Consider the following 18,865-nt stretch of genomic DNA (forward strand, 5'->3'; position numbering starts at 1 on the left):
GATTCTTGCGTCGCCCTAAACGAGAGGCTGGTGGTGCACACTCAGCCAACGGATGAGCAGTAAGAAGCGAACAGGCGAAGCGACTGATTGCTCCATGATGGAATTAACAAACCCCCGCCGCACAGAAAGATTTTTTATTTAACTATCCCCCCCCCTCCCAACACCCCCCCCCCCCCCCCCCCCACACACACATATGTAGTCTTCGTAACCCCTTGCTTCCAACTCGTTTCCCAAAGGGCTATCTGGCCATCCAACAGACGGTCTCCCGAACCCACCACCCCGATGAAATCGTATTGCCTCAAGGTTTATAATCTATCAGCCCACATATTGGTCAGACAGTGCCTATATAATAGGAAGGACCGCCACACGCAATGCCCAAACATCCATTTATCCTCGATTTCATTTCGCGGAATGCCTTTGTGTCTTCCATAGGAGCCTTGGAGTTCATGGCAGCGTCGGTTCGTTCTGCCATGTACGTGCAATAGCAATGAAAAGTCCAATCACACCCTTTTTCAGGCCGCAAAACCGATGTTTAATCTCGATAAGGTAACAAAAACGGAGATATAATGAAAGGTATCTACAGTTTTACGATATGCCTAGATGAGACTGACTTCTGAGATACGTTGCAAATTTCATCTTGCCTAAAGCTGTTTTACCCCTCAAAAAATATCTATTTTCATAGCAGTATGGAAAAACATTGTACAAAAATAACGCGTTTAACTCTAATATACATCGTCCCTGCCGTGTTGACCCAAAAGCGACGTACGTTCAGCTAATGACCTCACACCTTTATAGACTTTTTCTTCAAAGCTGCACAACCACTATAATACGCTGAAGCCAGAAAGCCTAGACGGTGAAAGCAAAAGATTAGAGAAATACACTTATGAGATAGTACAGCTGAACTTTAAAGTTCGGGACAATGTTTCAGAGTCATGTACCTTACTTAGAGAATACGCTGTGCGGCACGCTTTGGCGGCATGGCGTCAACTTCTTTCATTTGTTCCTTTATCCTGCTCTCGTCAGGCGCAACAAGCTATCCAGTCACAATTTCACTGTTGGATACCTGTAACCATACAGAGGGAATCTTCGAGAAGCGGAACGACGGGAACCGCCAGCGCGCCAATGCTAATGAATATGCCGGTAAAAGCAACGGTTTTTTCTTGAACTTTCGCTATCATGGTGTGAGGGCGAGAGAAAAATGAGTCCACAGGCTACATTCTATGTATTTACTACTTGCCGTTTAGTCCGTTTAGCTGTGCCGCTCTGCTCCCTAAATGTAATTCTTAACGCTTTTACAGCGTCGGCGTCGTTACAGTAATGGCATATACAGGTGGGTACGTTAGCTCGATTGCCGCAACATTTGCCCCATACTCGTCGGAAAATCTGAGAATAATAAATGAAAAATGAACAGTTTTGTAGGTGTCTGTTTCCCTAATGCTACTACTGCTGGCTAACAGACTACAGCTAGCGTATCTAGACTACATTTGGCCGGACAGAATCACAACTCACCTTAACTCAGCGGGCCTGATACGTTAAAAAAGCAATGTTAATGGCGGTTGCTGGCTCGGGCTTGGGCCAGGTCGGCCGGCTACTCAAACCCCAAAAATCTTACTTTCTTGCTTGTACTCCCATTGATTTGATCGTAATTCGGCCTAAAGCGGCACCCTCAGGCAGGGTCAGGTGGCAGCAGAGGCAAGAAGTAAACAGTCGACAGTCTGAACATAAACACGCTGCCGCTGACTCCTTTTCAGCGCTCTCCCGAATGTCAGTGTCACGACCAGAGAGAAAAACGCCGAAGTCTACTTTGTTTCACTATGCCCTGTTTATTCACCACTAATACCAGGTGTATGAAATCGCGCTTAAGCTATAGCTTTAGCAGCAGTACATACAACGGTACTACCGGTTTACATTCCCATCTGTGGTGCCCGTAGTGGTAGCGATGGCGGTGTTAGTGGCAGAAACTTTACTGGCTGCTGCAGTAAATAACAGGCAGAAACCTACAGATCTGCCGATACTTGAAACTACTACCGCATCATCGGATATGCTGAATATGCAGATGCTGACTGGGTGGATGGATAGGTAGGTGGATTTGCTTACTGCTAATAGCTGCGTGGAAAGGAAGCACCAACGGTAAGCGCTTCACTCTAATAGGACAGTAGAGGAAAGAATTGCTAAGCAGAGAGTGCAACAAAAAGGTTGAGAGATAAGCAGATAAAGAGATATATATATATATATATATATGCAAGCGATAGCAGATCGAAAGCTGAACTTGATTATGTGTACGTAGGCTAGCGTTGAAAACTATTTCATTCTCTGCGAATATGACCGTTCGTGTGTACTTGCAATTCGCGCAACCACACTCGAAAGAATATTTGTTCTGTTCTCCGAGCGATGGTGCACCCTTTAGCAGTCAACAATCGTGCCTCAGGGTCAGCCCCCTTTTGGCGATTACCATCTCCTATGCAAGTGTACCTTCTAGCTTATGACCAAGCTTGTGCTTTCTAAAGGGGAAACAGTGGCTCTTTCCGCAACCCAATTATCCAAGTATTATTATTTCTACTATCAAGTCACCCTTTCTTCGTTTTGTTTAACGCTCCTAACTGTGCCTGATGGCTTCAACAGTGCTATTAAGTTGCTTTTACAGTAGATAGCTAGTGTCTGCTAGTTAGCTGTTGAACTGGCGGGCTTGATCGTCACTTCACCGCCCCTATACCGCACCCGCTTATCATCGATAATCCGTTGATGGTGCTGGCTCATTGCCTTCTGCAGCCCTGGTTGCTGCCTGTGCTGGTCCTATTTTTTACTTTGGTGTCCCACGTTGGCCGTCGCTATTCTGCTTCACGATGTCTACTGCCTATCTCTGCCCGACCTTACGATCAGGGGTGTTGCCAAGCAAGTGGTAATGGTGGCGAAGGTTCAAGGTAAGAAGACAGCCAGGACTGACGATGAATGACTGGATACGACCTCTATCCGGCTGCGGCAGCTTGACGAAGGGGGAACATTAAGTGGGTAAACGGCAAGTTAGTCTATTTTTAGACACATAGATAAATAGTCGAAAAAGGTATAGGTGAAGAAAATGGGATTCTCACCCCCCATACCAGCCTTCTTCTGCCTAATTGGCATCGTTGCTTGAATGTGCAAAATGCTGAAGACAAATCCAGTTTCCTTGTGTTAAACACGAACAGAAACGAAATGGGGCGCATGTATATACAGGGAACAGTTGAGCAATAAGCCCTAACCTGTCCTATGCCCTTGGTAGTTTAAACGATACATCTCTATAACAGATTCAACTTCCTATGATAGAACTACAAGTAATTAGTCTAATTAGTTCATCAGATTCAGATTTTACGATTGCGATTGACTACAATGATGTTTTTTGAAAACAAACGTATCGGTGTATAATGCATAAGGTTCGGGTCTTTCCAGGATTATCGGTGGCATTACCCTTCATTTGAGATAGCTTTAATCAATTCTTTAATAATTTCCTGCCTTTGGTAAGACCACTTTTGCGTATAATAAAAGCAATATTTTAATTTTGTTAACGGCCGTATCGCTTTAGAAAGCATGACAGTACGCAAAAAAAGGCGCTAACTCAATAGACCCCATGTCTGTTCGCTGAAGCATAAGACATTGATCGTATTTTGAGTCTATAAATGGCGGTATCACGACCTGTACGCGCAAGCAGTGGCCTATTATCGGCAAAGAAGAAAAGATAAATGAGCATTCAAATTAGGCTTGTTGCAACAGAAAAAACATCCAATTATATTCGAAGTACGGAAACGTTAACATGTGCTTGGCTGGTGAATTAGACGTTCAGCAACCGGGCTCTGCATTAGTTCACTATTTCAAGGGTAAACCATAGGTGTCAATTTAGATTGTGGGTTACACAGGCGTCCTGAAATGTGTCCTGAATAGGACCATCCCACATGGGACTTACATCATACTAGACTACCCAATAGAAAGACGTAATTTGTGAAAGGATTATACTAAAATAAAGCTGAAAATTGTAATCAAACGTTAGAATGAGAGTATTCTGACAACGCATGCATTATCTGTATAATAGTTGCCCTGTTTAGCAGAATTTAATATCGAACTGTGGGATATACAGTAGCATAGTTCAAACTGGAACCTTGCCGTATATTGGTTCATAAAGGTGACTCGAAGTAGGGTATCTGAAATGGGCAACAATCGTGGATGTGGGCTTATAGTCGAGATCATATATGACGCTCAGTACGTAACGGATGTCTTCGGATGCTTGATCGCGACCACCAGGAAAGACATAGCCATCTGACTAAAGATCCTTCCTTCACGTCAAATTCCTCATGCCCCTAAGCCAAACGGGCGTAGTGAAGCAGAGTAGAATAGTGGGATTGGTGGGATGTTACGGGTGGGATCGGTATGCCGACCAAAAGAAAGGCCATTTAGTCAGGTCCCCAAGGAACCAAAACACTAAACCAGCCAGCGGCGCCGGTTCGGCACCGACTTGCTCGTTGCAGGCAGGCAGGCAGACCCGCTAGTTTGCTTGCACGCCTATCCGCTTGTCTGCTTGGACTAGCACTTTGACGCCAAGGACTCGAACCTTCTTTATGACCTTCTGCCATACAGTAGCTTCTGCAGCTCGCTGTTTCTGTTGTCACTACTGGTTTGGTCAATGCCCTTGCTGCTAATGTGGATTGTCGCGAGCGTCATCATCGTCGCCAACGCCGTCGTCTTGCTGTAGTTGCGCTGCTGCCACTACTGCTACCGATGCTGCTAGTCGTTCCATGAAGAACACAGCCTATTTCTCCGCTGGGACTGTACAGATATCGCATAGTCTGCCCTCTGAAAGGCCTCCCCTCTACCATCGGTCAGGAACATCTACGGCCTTTGGGTTCCTGTTTTTACTTGTGCTTGGGTTGATGCCTGACTGTCTGCCTTCTTTCGTGCCTGTTCAAGAAACTGACTTTCTGCCTGGCTAATGTCGCCGCGTCAGCGACCCTTTCCGATAAGGCTGCTATACACTACCTTTAGACAATAATGCCCCCAGATAAGTGTACAGCTTCTATGGTACGCGTATACTCTCTGTGACAGCATGGTAACGGCAGACCGATATCCGATTTCGTCGTTCGTTGCTCCACTGCATCATTGCGCTGGCTGAAACTAAGGGTGCCATAACGCGCCAGTAAAGCGCCCAGTGCTCAACAGAACATCTACAGTGTACATTTGAGGTGCCATAAACGAAGATGATTCATACAAGATTTCATTCACGATTCGCGAAATCAGGCAACAATGGATGCTGTTGTTATAGTGCTAGGCTGTAAAGGAACCTTGGAAGTGATAGACGTCTGCCTAAGGACGTCTTTTGCTGTTCCCCAGATTATTGTACAGTTAGGATCATTATATAAAGACAACATGCTGTAAAGACTGATCTTTAGGATTTTTAACCATGTGCCAGCGTATTTTCCCTTACCCCATCCCCTTTAACTGTGCTTTAGCTTTTCATGGCTTACATCATTGAAACAGAGGCATGTACATACACATACGTATATTATTGTATGCTGACCATCGTGCAGTGGTCAGGATCGTTCTGTCATGTCCAGCAAGTAGGGCTTTTTGCAAAGCTTAATCCTTGTTTTTTCTTCTCTTTTCGTCGTATTCCGCCCGTCAAAGAAACGCACCATGGAGGAATCACATTATATAGGCAGCCATCTGGCATTCGAACTAGACTTTAGTCACAATAGTTCACTTTGTGGCTTTTGCTGTTGCCGTCGTTGTTTCGGTGAGGGCGGGGTGCTTAAAGGCCGAAACAAGGTTTTGTCAAATTTGACTTGAAGTTTCCCACCATCGCAGGCACTCGTAAGTTTCTTCACATAGAACAGCAGATGTTATTGTTGATAGTCCTGGCGCTGCGTTTGCTGCTCCTTTGCGCTTGACGGGCATAGCTCTGGAGCAGGGTACTGTATCGCAAAGCTTTTCACTGCTTTTTCTCTTATTGTAGTTGTTGTCCGGAAGCTGATTGGAAATGTTTTAGGACCTTTTACTCCCTAATGGTCTTCTCCACAAACCGACCGGACAAGGGAGGCTGCGCTATTTCGAAAAAGCCCAGTCAGGCTACCCGTCGAAAGCGCAGAGGCTGGCGGTAGGCTGTCAGAGCTGAAGGTAACGGCAAAAAAAAGGGCGGGCTTGTAAGTGAGGCAAAGAGTAGCAGTGATGGTTTGTAGTTTTTGCTTTGGTCTTGTCTGCTTTCCTCCCGGGGCACTGCTTCAGACACGCTAACTGGTTCGATGGCTCACTACACTCTCTCATCATCATCCTCTGTCTCAGCATCAGTCCCTACACTGCCCGCAACCACTAGAGACAACTATACCACTTAACAAAGTAAAGCAAAAGCGAAAATACAATCTGCCTTGTATTTGTTGGGAGGACCACAACTCGACGCTACCGCTCAACCGATGCACGTATATTGGCGTTCTGAAATGTTAGAGTGGTAGGGCAGGTGGGTTGTTAGTGGGTTCTGATGCAAAATCTGGATGACGAGGGCGACGGCAAGATCTAGGCCGGCATGTCGACTGACAAACTCTTCTTAGGTTTGTCCTAGTAATGTGAGTGCAGGGAAAAAAAGATATTTGAGGTCACGCGGAAGACTACAAAATAGAGAATCTCAAATAAGACTTACGTGCTCGACGGATCGGAAAGAGAGGGGACCGAACCTTTTATGTTCAAATATTTGAAGTCATTTGAGTATGGTCAGCCACCATGGCGTCTGACTTTGACTTATTTCAACCATGATGCGCTTCCAAGTATAGGGCCCCACGTCTTGCTCGGACTCTTCTGTTAGTGTTCAGTGTGAAAGCTCTGTTAGTCACACACCGGAAGTGTACATATTGCTAAAGGTTTTTCCGCGTGCACTGAAAAGAACGTTTCCGATTTTGGGTTAAGTTTCAGTTTTCGTCCCACTGATGTGATGCGAAAAAGCGAGGCTTATTGAATGACCGTCTATATATGACCTACTACATTATATGCATTATGTAAACTTCTAAGGACTATAACTGGGACGATAAACGGGCGAACTCTATTAATATCAAGGTGAATATATGGTGGGTGTTGTTGAATAAGATATTTTAGGGCAGTATGTTTAGTTAGCATTTTCTTTGGATGAAAACAGGGCTGTAGAGTCATCCGACGACCAAAAAAGGGCTTAGTAACTTGGACGATGAGAATATGCGTATACGGGGCAAGCGTGCAGGCTAGTTCCTTAGCAGCTCAGTCTGCTTATTAGTCAACGGCTAAACTTTGAAGGAGCGAGAGTACCCCGGTGTTGTATAAAGACATCTCATTTTCCATTTTAAGGCGTATTTTTATAGATATGCGCCTCAAGAGACATCACAAAATACCTTGGAGCAGTAACATAGTGTAGCTTAACAGACTTTAATATATAAGCTAGTGTATAGGATAGGGAGGTAAAGGGTGTACAAATATACGGACGATGACGCCTATTTTGAAAGCAAGCAATCACTGGGCTGTAGGTCAAATTGTTGTAAATCAAGCTCTCACTCACTTTGTCACACCTCCCGCGCAGAACTAGAATGAAAGTAAAAAAAGTACAAAAGGTAGTAGTACACCTTACGTCTGGGTCTCCGACTTACACTCTGGAGTTCTTCGCCTTTGCTTTGTCGCTTGGCGTTACTGATCTTACTGCCGCCGTCACCGTTGCTCCCAGTGGCCTTCTGAATCCATCACTGTCGCGTCCTTCCGCCCACATAGCCGCTGCGCAACATTTTACTTTGTTCTCGTTCGTGGTATCGCGGCATCTCGTTATCCCGTAACTGTCTCTCGTCGTTTGTTGCGAACGTTCAGAAACACACTATCCATTCCACCCCGCCCGTTTCGGCTTTGTCGTTTATGCGCTACCACTACGCCCCCTATTTCCGCCTCCGCACCATTCCCCGTCGAACAGGAAGCTCTATTCGAATGCTATATCTTGTCTCTCTATTCTATTTCACAACACTTTGCGGGGGTAGTATCGTTATCGACATATACATCGACGCGGAAGAAAACATCGATGCCGAAGCTGCTACAGTCTTATTTCGATGGTCTGCGCAGGAGATCCAAAGAAAAGACAACAGAGAGTATGGAGCAGGAAAAGAAAGGGATGAGCGAGGACCAGTGAGACCGACAAACCGGGCTTAAAACGAGAACAAGTGAAAGAAGGTAAACAATGACAAACTTAACCACCCTGTCTTATAGTAACGGTCTATAACCCTAGTTTCGTTTTTCTTTTCCTTTTCTCCCCCCTTGTCCCGATTGCTCTTTCTCCTTCACTTTCTCCTGAGTTGACTGCTTATGGTGACATCTCCGCATTCGGTTCTGCGTCTCCATTATTTTTGTCTATGATTCCGTGTCAGCCGCGTACACACAGTAGAACGGCAAACAAGCGAGAACCGGCGGAAGAACGCCCTCGATTGCAAGCTGGCCTTTCCTGTCCTTGCCCAGCTGCTTAACTTCGCCTGTCCTAAAATGACATGTTGTATCATCGAATGGCGGTGCCTACTCGTATTACTGCTCCAGTACGTTACGGGAAGAACCAGATCCTTCCCAGGGTAACGCCTTGATCGAGTTTTGATGTTAACCTTCGCGCAGATACCGCCTAGCCTCCACTGCAATCCTTCGCAATCTACTGGGGTCCCACTTGCGCTCCGTAACGGTTTTCGTATGTTTTGTTCCGCAACGAATGCATTATAGGAACGGCTAAAGAAGCATAGCGTACAAGAGAAAGAGGGAGAGAGAGATCGTATCGCTTGATTTGTACTCCCCGTCCCGAGTGTACGCTATTTTCGTTTGTGCACTAGTTTCCACTAGTTCATCGGTACGCCAGAGAGCGGCGGGACTAAGAAGCCGAACTGGAGTCGACTTCCTTTATTGACTTCCACCATTGCGCTCAGCAGAGCGTTGAACCTTCGTCAAAGCCGCTTCAAACGGATGGCAGATAGGATAGTGCTGAGCGTCGTACGTTGCTCTCACTTTCTCTTAAACTGCCTTTCCTTTTCTTACTTTCCCTCTGAATCAATTTCCAAAGTACGTACGTCTGGCTGATGAGTCGAACTAGTGTCGTCAGCCACGCAATCCACCAGATAGTCTTTGATGGGGTTGACCTGCTGGCTTGGCTGTCAGATTGTAAGGATATGCGTAAAGCAAGCGACACCCGTGGCAGTAGCGGGTTCTTGCCTCTTTCTATCGCTTTCTCTTCCTAATGCGCCTCCGTTGTGGGTCTCTTCTTCCTGTTCTGGCGTTCTCTATTCTTTTAGTTTTCATTGTGTTTCTCATTCCTTCTATCAAATCGCCGTCGCATCCTGCCCTTCTGCGTGTTACTTTGCATTCGAGCCTTTCTCCGCAAAGACCTTAGCCACGCCACCACTCAACCCTGATTACAGGATGCCCCGTTAAGGGAGAAACAGGGAGAAAGAGCGTGGGATCGCTTGGTTTTTCAGCAGCGAGGTGCTTCACGCTTCCCCATCACATCAGGCCTTCTCTCCTTCTGAAAAGACTGAGGCAGGCAAACGAGCAACATTTCTTCGGCGGTGAGACCACTAGGGATCACGAACGGTCTAGCACATAGTCCGAAACATTGGAGCATAAGGATTCGCATAGTGGGGTCGGTTGGCTCTCTCAGTGGTTGACGACAGGCAGCTGAAGGTTGGAGGAGGGGACGTGGCATCTTAGCACTTCACTGTAGGAGAGTTTCGCTTGACTCCGCCCTTTTGACGGTCTTTGGGAACAAGATGGAACCTTGAAACGACGGTAAAGACCAGGCCCAGTGACCAAACGAGTACGAAACACCGTCACAGACCATAAAGCTTGATTTGGCGTAGAATGCCTGTCATTCAGTCTAGGGTAGGTTGAAGCGACAAAAAGGTCACAACTCGTGCTGGAAGAAGAGACTGTTATTGCAACCGGCTTTTACCCGGGTTGTACTGCGCACTGTGAGATGTATATAGACGTTGCCACTTTCGCCAGGCGAGTTGCGGTAGCCCAAGCACGCAAGAAGGACCTACGTAGAAGAGAACGGCGTATGTGTGGGTGTCATTGACGCTCGGTTTTTTGGCGTTAAAGTTACACTAGGGACGTTCTGCTCGCACAGACAGACAAGTATGAACTTCACACTCAAGCTTTTTTATATGGGTCGGCAAAGCTATCATTCTAACGGCCGGCGAGGGACGCAGTAGTCCGATAGCCAGAGCTTCGCTACGCCGCTGCGACGCCATAAAGGCTACCATTGCCATGTGTGACTATTCCACTCATATAACTACGCGCCATTTTCTCATTCCGCCCACGGAACGCCCGATCATTCTCACCTAGCTGCAACAACAGGAGCGGCAGCGAGCCGTCGCCAACCTGTTCTTCTCTTTACGCCAAGTGGCACCTTTGTTCGCTCATCTGTGCCCCACGTTTTTCGCTGAGCTTTACCGTTGTAGGTATGATTTTTAACTATATAAAAGGCCTACCGTGGGGTAAGGTGTCTGACGACTTTGAAGGACATGCCCTGGTGCGTTTTCCTGGGTCACTATGAAGCGCTCTGTTGAAGTGCTGTCATAGCGCGCCATTTTGTTCAAACGAACCAGTCCAAAAACGGTGGCAACAGCAGCAGCAGCAGCAAGCCATATATATTGACAAAATCAGTAAACATATATATATATGTTATTTGTGGTTAGCGATGGCACGGCGCTTCGTTCGTTTATAGCACAACTATGAGGCGCCTTGCTTTGCTAGACTTTAGTTTCCGTCAATCGATCAGCCTGCTGACAGTTGGTACCTGTTATAACACCGCGCTCATGGGTCGCCGAACGTGCATTGTAGCACTGCGTTGGCGTTACTTGTGTACCACAGCCCTCTTCACTTTTATTTATCCTTCTTCTTTTCTCATTTCCCGTTTTGCTTTTTTGATTCTATCTCCACTTGTCAACTGCCTAGTTTAGTTTTAAGTCATGAGCAGCATGTTACCATACACAGAAATGACAGAACGTCAGTGACTGAGCTCTATAATATTTCATGAGTTCGTCAAGGTGGTTAAGCTCTGGGACGAACATCATTGCTGCGAACTACGAGAACTTACTGACCTGCTAACATGCACCTTTCGTCCATTTGTCCCCTATCGCCTTGCTTTCATTAGTTTAACGGACGAGCTACGTATAGTACCCAGAAGACAGCAGGAACCTCTTTTTCACAATCCGACCGTCCAAAAGGTTGGTCTTCGACTGGTCGGTTAGCGGTTGCAATCAAACCGAAGCTATCTATGATAACAATCGTTTTGTCAATCAGCGATCGTCCGCTGTTTGCGGCTTATCGCCTGCCGCTAACCACGCGTAAATCTAAGAAACAACAAATTAGGTATTGGGATAGGCATAAGACAAAAAATGGGACCCAGCCTGATCGCCGGTAGGAACAAATAAAACACCAACGCACTAAGCAACGATTAATAGCATTGATATCTATTTCCATTAGTGGGAAAACGTGGACGGTGATCGGCGCTGAGGATAGAATGAGAACAAACACAACCTTCCCTTGTTTGCCACTCTCACTGTCTTGGCCTCCGTTGAGACATGTGTGTTGTTACGAAAGACATTGTTCCTGCTCCTGTTCAAGTTCTGCTGTCCGGTTCTGCCGTTGTTAATGTCGTTCTGGTGATATATCGGACGGTAACATCTATCTGATCTTGCTAATCCGCATCTAAAGCGTTGACTGATCGCGAATGCAGGACTAGGGCTTTTAGAAAAATGACCAGCACGTAGGCCGCCTCCGACCACTATCACGACCTGGCCGATGACCGTTACAGTCGTTGCAATGACAGCGGTCGCTAACTGCCTCATCTTCTGGGCTAAATTACCCCGTCTAAGTCGACTTTAATACCGTTTTAACAGACAGTTCCGCTCGGCTATGGTTTTTGGCTTTTCTGCGGATTGGGTCCGTTCCTTTATAACGCCTGCTAACGTCAATCATGGCACGCACAATTCACCTTTTTTACCCTCAATGGTAGTTTGCGGTTATGAGACCAACCACACCGTGATGAATCAGAGCGCTACGGTTAAGCCAGTGGGCAAGATAGACAAGCGCCCACAAAACTAGCAGCATGAATAGCAATAACTGCCCCGACAGTGCAGGAAATGTGAGCGGAGGCGGAGATGCGTCACCTATAACGAAAGTCTACAATAGTGTTACGCGCGGATCTATCCCAGCAGGAACAAACGTCAACGGCTGACAGGCCCACTCACTGAGCGCTGTGACGAAATATCGAATTGATTCAGTCTACGTGGTAAGCAATACTTTCAATCTACATGCTAGTGTGCTTTTAAATCATATGGGCGTCGGAGAAGGTGTATATCCTCATTTCTATTAAAGTAAAGCAGGCAGACAGGTTGAGATGATATACCATACAAGCGCTTACGGCCACTGCTCACTGATATAGAAATGCTGTTATTGTTTATTCCATAACAGAAACTGCTCCAAATAATGTAGCAAACACCTTCCTACAAAGGTCATGAATGCCGATAAGATCTGTCTCATACTAATTTGAGCAGTTAATTTGATTTAATCAAGCGAAACGAGACGTTTTTTCGGTAAAACATACGTACGATAGTGTAGCTGATAGCAATTGTTTTCTGATCAACTGATGTCTGCTATACTCTCGGTGTTGCCATCGCCCTCCAGGCGGTGTGCGTATTACAAATGGCGTGCAATTTTTGTCGTGTTGGAATCGTAGTCATTATTCTAGTAGTCGTTTCTGCTTTTTGTCTCAAAATAAAAATGCCAGCTCTCATTTTAATTGGACTACATGCCACCTCCCAAGCAGCAAAGTAGCAAACTCTTGCGTTCGAGCCAACGTTTTTCATAGCCAGCGCCATGATTGCCAGCCGGCCGCGATAGTTTCGTTCCTGGTGTGTTGCTTACCCTAAAACACTTCGCAACCACAGATCAGCTAGGGCAGTTTTCAGATGCGTGTTTGCCACCCCCCACGCCTTTCCTTTTCGTTATTCTCACTGTCTTTCAAAGAGTATTCTTCAAGAACCGTTTCTTACTTTTATCATTTTTGTTCCGCTGGCGAGTCCACAGTTCTTCCTATCTCACAGCTTTTCCTGCACGCGCAGTCTAAAAACGCTTTCACATACGCGAGTTGGGACTCCAGTACGACCCTCACCTCTTCAGGTAGTGTTGGTGATGCAGGCGGTGATGCTGCTGCTGTTGCCGCCACAACGGCTTCTGTAAATTCTTCACTTTCGTCCGTTTCTGGGCCTTTAATGTTTTATCGTACACTGCGCCGCTATCCCAATGCCGATGTAGTTCCGCTGGCAAAAGCAGCAACCCTGACTACGAATTAGCCAGCATAGCTAGCCATGGCAGCAACGGATACGATTCAGTATCATCTTGTTTTTATGAAGGTCTGCTCGTTTTTCGGACTGTGCATGATGGCTTGCCGAGTTCTTGCTCTCCCTGCTTTTCACTTTTGTGTCGTCTGGCCAGTCTGCGGGCCGCGCTCCGTTACAGCGGTTAGACTGCGCGCAATGGCGTGAACGAGGAAGACGGTCCGGGATGTTTAAAGAAAGAAGAGAAAGCAAATGAAAGAGCGATTGGGACTAGGAGAATCTGTTCACTCAAGAGTTGCTCACGCCAGCTATGCTGCTTACGGTGGAAAACGGAGTGTACTCATCTTCGATTTTATTATTAATACTCAAATAATTGTCGTCGTAGTTATTTCTTTGGCGCACCCCGTCACGCGACAGCGTATTCACGGATCGGACATCACGACGACCCACACCGTAGCACGCTGCCTGCGTACTCGATAAGAGTGCTTGGAAACAAACCAGTGCCACTGATGCCGTCAGGTGTATGGAAGATTTTTCCGCAAGCGGTAATGATGGTAGAATGGCGTAGCAAGTATTGTGCGCTCTGCCCTACCAAACATTCTTTTATGTTCCGTTACTAAGTCTTGTCTCTATTCGAGCAGGCCATCTTCGTTTGGCCGATTCAAAGCTGTTTGTTGTGTCAAAGCACAATCAATATCCCTAAGGGCAACGAAGGGAAAGGAGAAAGTTGTTTTCTCTTACCGTTTGCTTGTTGTTTAATTGAATAGAGTGTCATCTATGTATATAAACGGGATGCAGTATATTGACGACAACAATGTCTAATAATGAACTGCTGCTACCACTAAACCCATGACAATCCTGTCCACCGCTGTTACAATAGTAACAATTAGAACAGAGAAGAGTTTTGGTCCTCGTTGTAAAATAAGTAGGATCATGATTTACAGTATTTTTCTCTAAGAATAAATGTTTTAGTTAATAAAAGTACACGGACGTTATTAAAAAACATTTACCCCAAAGCAAAAAAAATGTGCACGCGGTGATACGATTCTGCTATGAAGTCTACAACATTACGATTGTCCGGGTTACATTTATTCACGTAACATTTATTCCTGTTTCGTACGTTTAGTAAATTTGACTACAGCCTAGATATGGTGCAATATATGCAGTGTCACCGAAACCAATATTGAACCTGAAGATTGTTGTTATTCCCAGCAGATATGTTAACCAAATATCTGAAATAAGTTTTACATTTTCAAAATGAAGATTTAACAGTAAACCACTGAACAAAGATTCGATCGGCCTTACATATCCAGGAAATTATCAAACAGCTACTTGCGCGCGCACCACCGTGTTTTCCGGTATCTATTCTAAGTATTATTTATATGGACGCGATCAACTCGCAGTGATATCATTCCTTTTTAATAGGTTTTCAACGAAGTTTAGTTTCACACATTGGGGTTTACTGGTGTAAAACAACTATTTCGAAAACTATTATATCAAAACAACGTTGCGTTATAATGTAGCGCCACAATCCTTGACGTTGATCAAGCACGAACATGCTTTTTTGACGAAACAATGCAGATAGCAAATTGATGATACTACTTTACTAGCGTCTATGTAGGTGGGTCGATCTAAGACACACACGTGTCCACCCATAAGGTTGTTCCACCGACTCCTAATTTCATATCACTGGGCCGAAACCTCCCACGTGACGTTGTACGTAATTGTCTGCTGGCAATGACCCTGCAGAAGCCTGGCTTCGTCGTGCAATACATTTCGAGTTTCACGGATTTCAGTATAGAGCAGGAGAGACAGCGCAGGAGGCCAGATAACGTTTTGTGTTCTTGCTGTTCCATGATTTAATATGTGCAGGCCATCGACGAAGCGGCAGCCAGCGAGCGAAAAAGGACAAGTTAGGAGACAGGAGCGCACTGTTCTGACTCCGCACCTAATCCCGTGATACTAACCGACAGGTCTAAAATTGAGCTCCGTTTTGCTGATGCGGCGTTACGCGCCTGGCGACGGACGGCTGGTACTGCGGAACTTAGAATACTTAACATGGTCAGGGCGTCTCTGCGGATTTCCGAGCGCTCTGGCTTCTGGGGACTGGAACACGTGGGGTGTACTGGGGTTTCTCGCAGCCGAGTCCTAGGAGTGAAGCGAGGCTGAAGCTGCCTGGTTGAACAAATCCGAGCTAAGCCGGAGACTCGTGTGTTTGTTACGATGATTACAGACGTCAACTTTACATTTACGTCCACAAGAAACAAGCGCAAATGTTTATCCACTTGAGTCTACTCTCCAGGTAAAACGTATGCATCTGCCATGCTTATTCTGGACGGCTGACTTTTGAACATCGGCCTTGCCCTATTATCCCCATGTCTCAATACTAACAAGGTTGAGCTGATTCCACCAACGATATAACTAACATATGAATATCTGTTGTTGCCTTTTTGTCCGTGTCTGTTTTATTTTGTACTTTTTTCTTTTTTTTTTCTCTTCTTATTACAGGTAAGAACAGTATTGAGTATAACAAGCTTACTACCATTAGTGCAGTTACTGGTTCGCCCTTCACTTATTCAAGAGTTTGCAAGGAAATCGTCCACAGCTACTATTACTAGTGAACACAAGGAAAAGTGCTATTGTGAGGGACGAAGGCAGTGACGGCGGCGGACAGACACACCCGCTGCTGCTGCTACCCAGCCAAGCCGTTAGTCTCAGAGGAGCTGGTGAGGAGAGGAGCGACCCAGTGTTGATCTCTCTCCATAAGCTATGGGCCAACGAGCAATTAACGGAATAGAACACACATCGTTTCTACACATGGACTACATGCAAGGACAGGATCGTCATATAAACTTGCTCGTACAATCACACACAAATCCACACATATTCGGTTACATACCGAACAACGTATATCTCTCGCATTTGCTCAGACAGAAACACCGAGACAATATAGCCTTTTTCCCCATAGGATGGCAACATCGCATCTCCTGCTGCTACATCAAGGGGGAAGAAGACCTCAGCCACTGGTGCTGCTGCTCTCGCCACAGGCCTAAGCAGTCGCCGAACCGCTGGACGCAGCGGACGCAATTCAAGAGATGGAAGGGGGGGAGGCTAAGACATTGGTGCTCCCTCTAGTATCCTGCCTTCCCAACTATGTCGGCCGGTACTATATTCTACACCCATTAGCTATATTGCGCTGTCACCTATAAGTCTCTATGGTATGCTTCCTTCAATAACGACTGCGGCAGCTGTAGTACCACAGTGATGGTGGAAGGGGTGAAGACGGCGTTTTCTAAAGCACCAACTATCACAGAGTCGTGTAACTTGCTCAGAGAAATAGAGTCTAGATACTGCACAGACAAGTAGGTATACAGGAGCCAGTAACGTAGATGGCTGCATATGTCTAAGGTCTTTTGCCCCGAAACGTATCACTACAAAACCCTCCATTCTTTCCTTCTTCCTCCTTCGCTTTCTATGCTACCTCTATAGCCTCCAACCGATTCATTTCAACATACCTTGATGGTACGTGTATGCATTTTCCCACTGTATATATGCACACGCACATCTATATACCCTTCCTATTTTTTCATCGTTGGCTTTGCCTGAACGGTCAACAGTATTGGCTACCACAAAGCGCACCTTGCACACAGAAGCTGATTTAATCTTAGTAAGAGGGTGCGTACCTTTTTTACAAAGCCTGTGGATACTAGATTCAGGGCTAAATTCATATTCACCAAGTACATTTTGAGCCTCCCAAGTCCAGCGATAACACGTCATCATGTTTCTCTTCGTTATCGATCTTCCAATGCCTGACTATCGCACCAGTAAAGATTGTCGCTATCTAGTCGACTGTGGATTAGAATCAATTCAGAATATGGTCTGCATTTTTTTAATATTAAAAATAAATCAATGTTCCAGGTTCTAGGTGCGTAATCTTTTTGTGCATATGTTGGTTTAGCAGTGCTTCAACAACAGGGCGTCGCCCCTTCTCTTTAGATGCCGGTGCTCCAACTGTGGTTACTGCAACTATAGTGCTGTTGAAGAGTTTTGGCTCAGTTTGCGGACGGTGCTGTGAATCCCTAATAGTACGACGACCTCAAATCGGCTGTGTTCGTGCTCTTCTGTCCCACAGCCTCATTATATCCTCAACACATGCGGGTCAGGTGCTTGAACTCAAGAGGTAGGAGAGAAGATTCGATAGGGATAATTCTACCAACAGCAGCAATGGAAAGAAGTGCGAGCAGCCCAGAATGCGGATCTGGTGAAATAGATGCTATGGCAAACTCGGCCATTCTCCGCTACTTGACGAGCCACCCGCCACCCCTGCACCTAAAACACGTAAGGCATTTGAGTCGTTAGAGACGCTAGTCGGACGCGGCACATCCTTCCTTTGGCTGGTTGAATGGGGCTTTGAATTGAACTGCCTGTGGGCTACCCGAAAGGCGCCTATCTGCTCGACACCCTTTTGCACTGTGAGTGCCCTTTCCTTCGCTGTGGTGCTTCCATGTGAACGCTAAGAAGAAAAGTTGAATCTAGTCAGTTGTGTAGGCAAGCCAGAGAATAGGACAAGCGACTTTGTAGTCACAATAGCTGGAAAAGACACCCCCGGCATCGACGTGGACTTCGGGCCTTTTGATCAAAGACCCTTTCGTCGCTTCTTCTACCCTTGCCCTGTCCACATTTTGAGCAACTTCTTACCCGCGTGTCGTCCAGACACTTGCCTTCTAACGACTGACATCACGATGGGGTGGCATTGGTGTGACATCAGTGAAGGGAGGTTAGTAGAACTGTTTGGCAGGTGGCGGTAAAGTATCCTGTTCAACGCTATACCGATTCACCAGCACGTCTTTTATTTAAATTTTAGAATGTTTCTGGAAGTAAAGTTTAGACGCACACCTGAAATAACTATACAGATGATGACCAGTCAATTAGTTCTTTTTGCTTGTGCTTTAGCCGATTGCGTACTAAACTTAATTATTAATTTTTGTCAAAGAATTAAAAGCCTAATATTAAGATGATCTCTTTCGCAGCCATAATGACGGCTGGAAGGAAAAAACACGTTTCAGCCACTATGTGTATATATATATATTTATATATATATATATATTACTCGTATGCTACTTACCGGCACTTAAGTGACCTGCATTGCACCAAGTCAAAAAGAATGTTTCCGTATGTATATGTTTGTACAAGAAGCTATACTTCGCTGTACGTCGGGCTTAACTAATGGACGCGCTGAAACGGGTTGGCTCACATTTACTTCGTCCCAAGCCATGTTGAGGCGATTCCTCAGATGAAAAGGAACCAGCTTACCATTACATTGTTCCCTCCACTTGTGTTTTTTTGCCGAAGAGTTAGATTTGTCGTCGTCGTCGTCGTCGTCGTCCCCCCCTAAAAATCTTCTTGCTGAACAACATTGTTAAAATGTTTTCTTGTACGCTTCTCTGTGCATTGTTGTTGCTCGTTAATGTGACTTCACAGGAAAAGAACGAAAACGAGCTTCACAGATCTCATTGTTTTGGTTCATCTCT

At 45.8% G+C, this 18,865-nt stretch overlaps 1 long non-coding RNA gene across 1 annotated transcript in view; it reads left to right on the forward strand.

Moving 5' to 3' along the window:
• The window catches only part of LOC111266513 (uncharacterized), a 19,029-nt gene extending 1,773 nt beyond the window's left edge, over positions 1–17,256 (forward strand). Inside the window, exon 3 of the long non-coding RNA XR_015313484.1 lies at positions 15,843–17,256. This is a non-coding gene — a long non-coding RNA (uncharacterized LOC111266513). The remainder of the gene's footprint in view (positions 1–15,842) is intronic.
• The last annotated feature ends 1,609 nt before the right edge of the window (positions 17,257–18,865 follow it).

Source organism: Varroa jacobsoni, unplaced genomic scaffold (assembly GCF_002532875.2).
Source record: "Varroa jacobsoni isolate VJ856 unplaced genomic scaffold, vjacob_1.0 scaffold_1092, whole genome shotgun sequence".
In the NCBI taxonomy this organism is placed as follows: domain Eukaryota; kingdom Metazoa; phylum Arthropoda; class Arachnida; order Mesostigmata; family Varroidae; genus Varroa; species Varroa jacobsoni.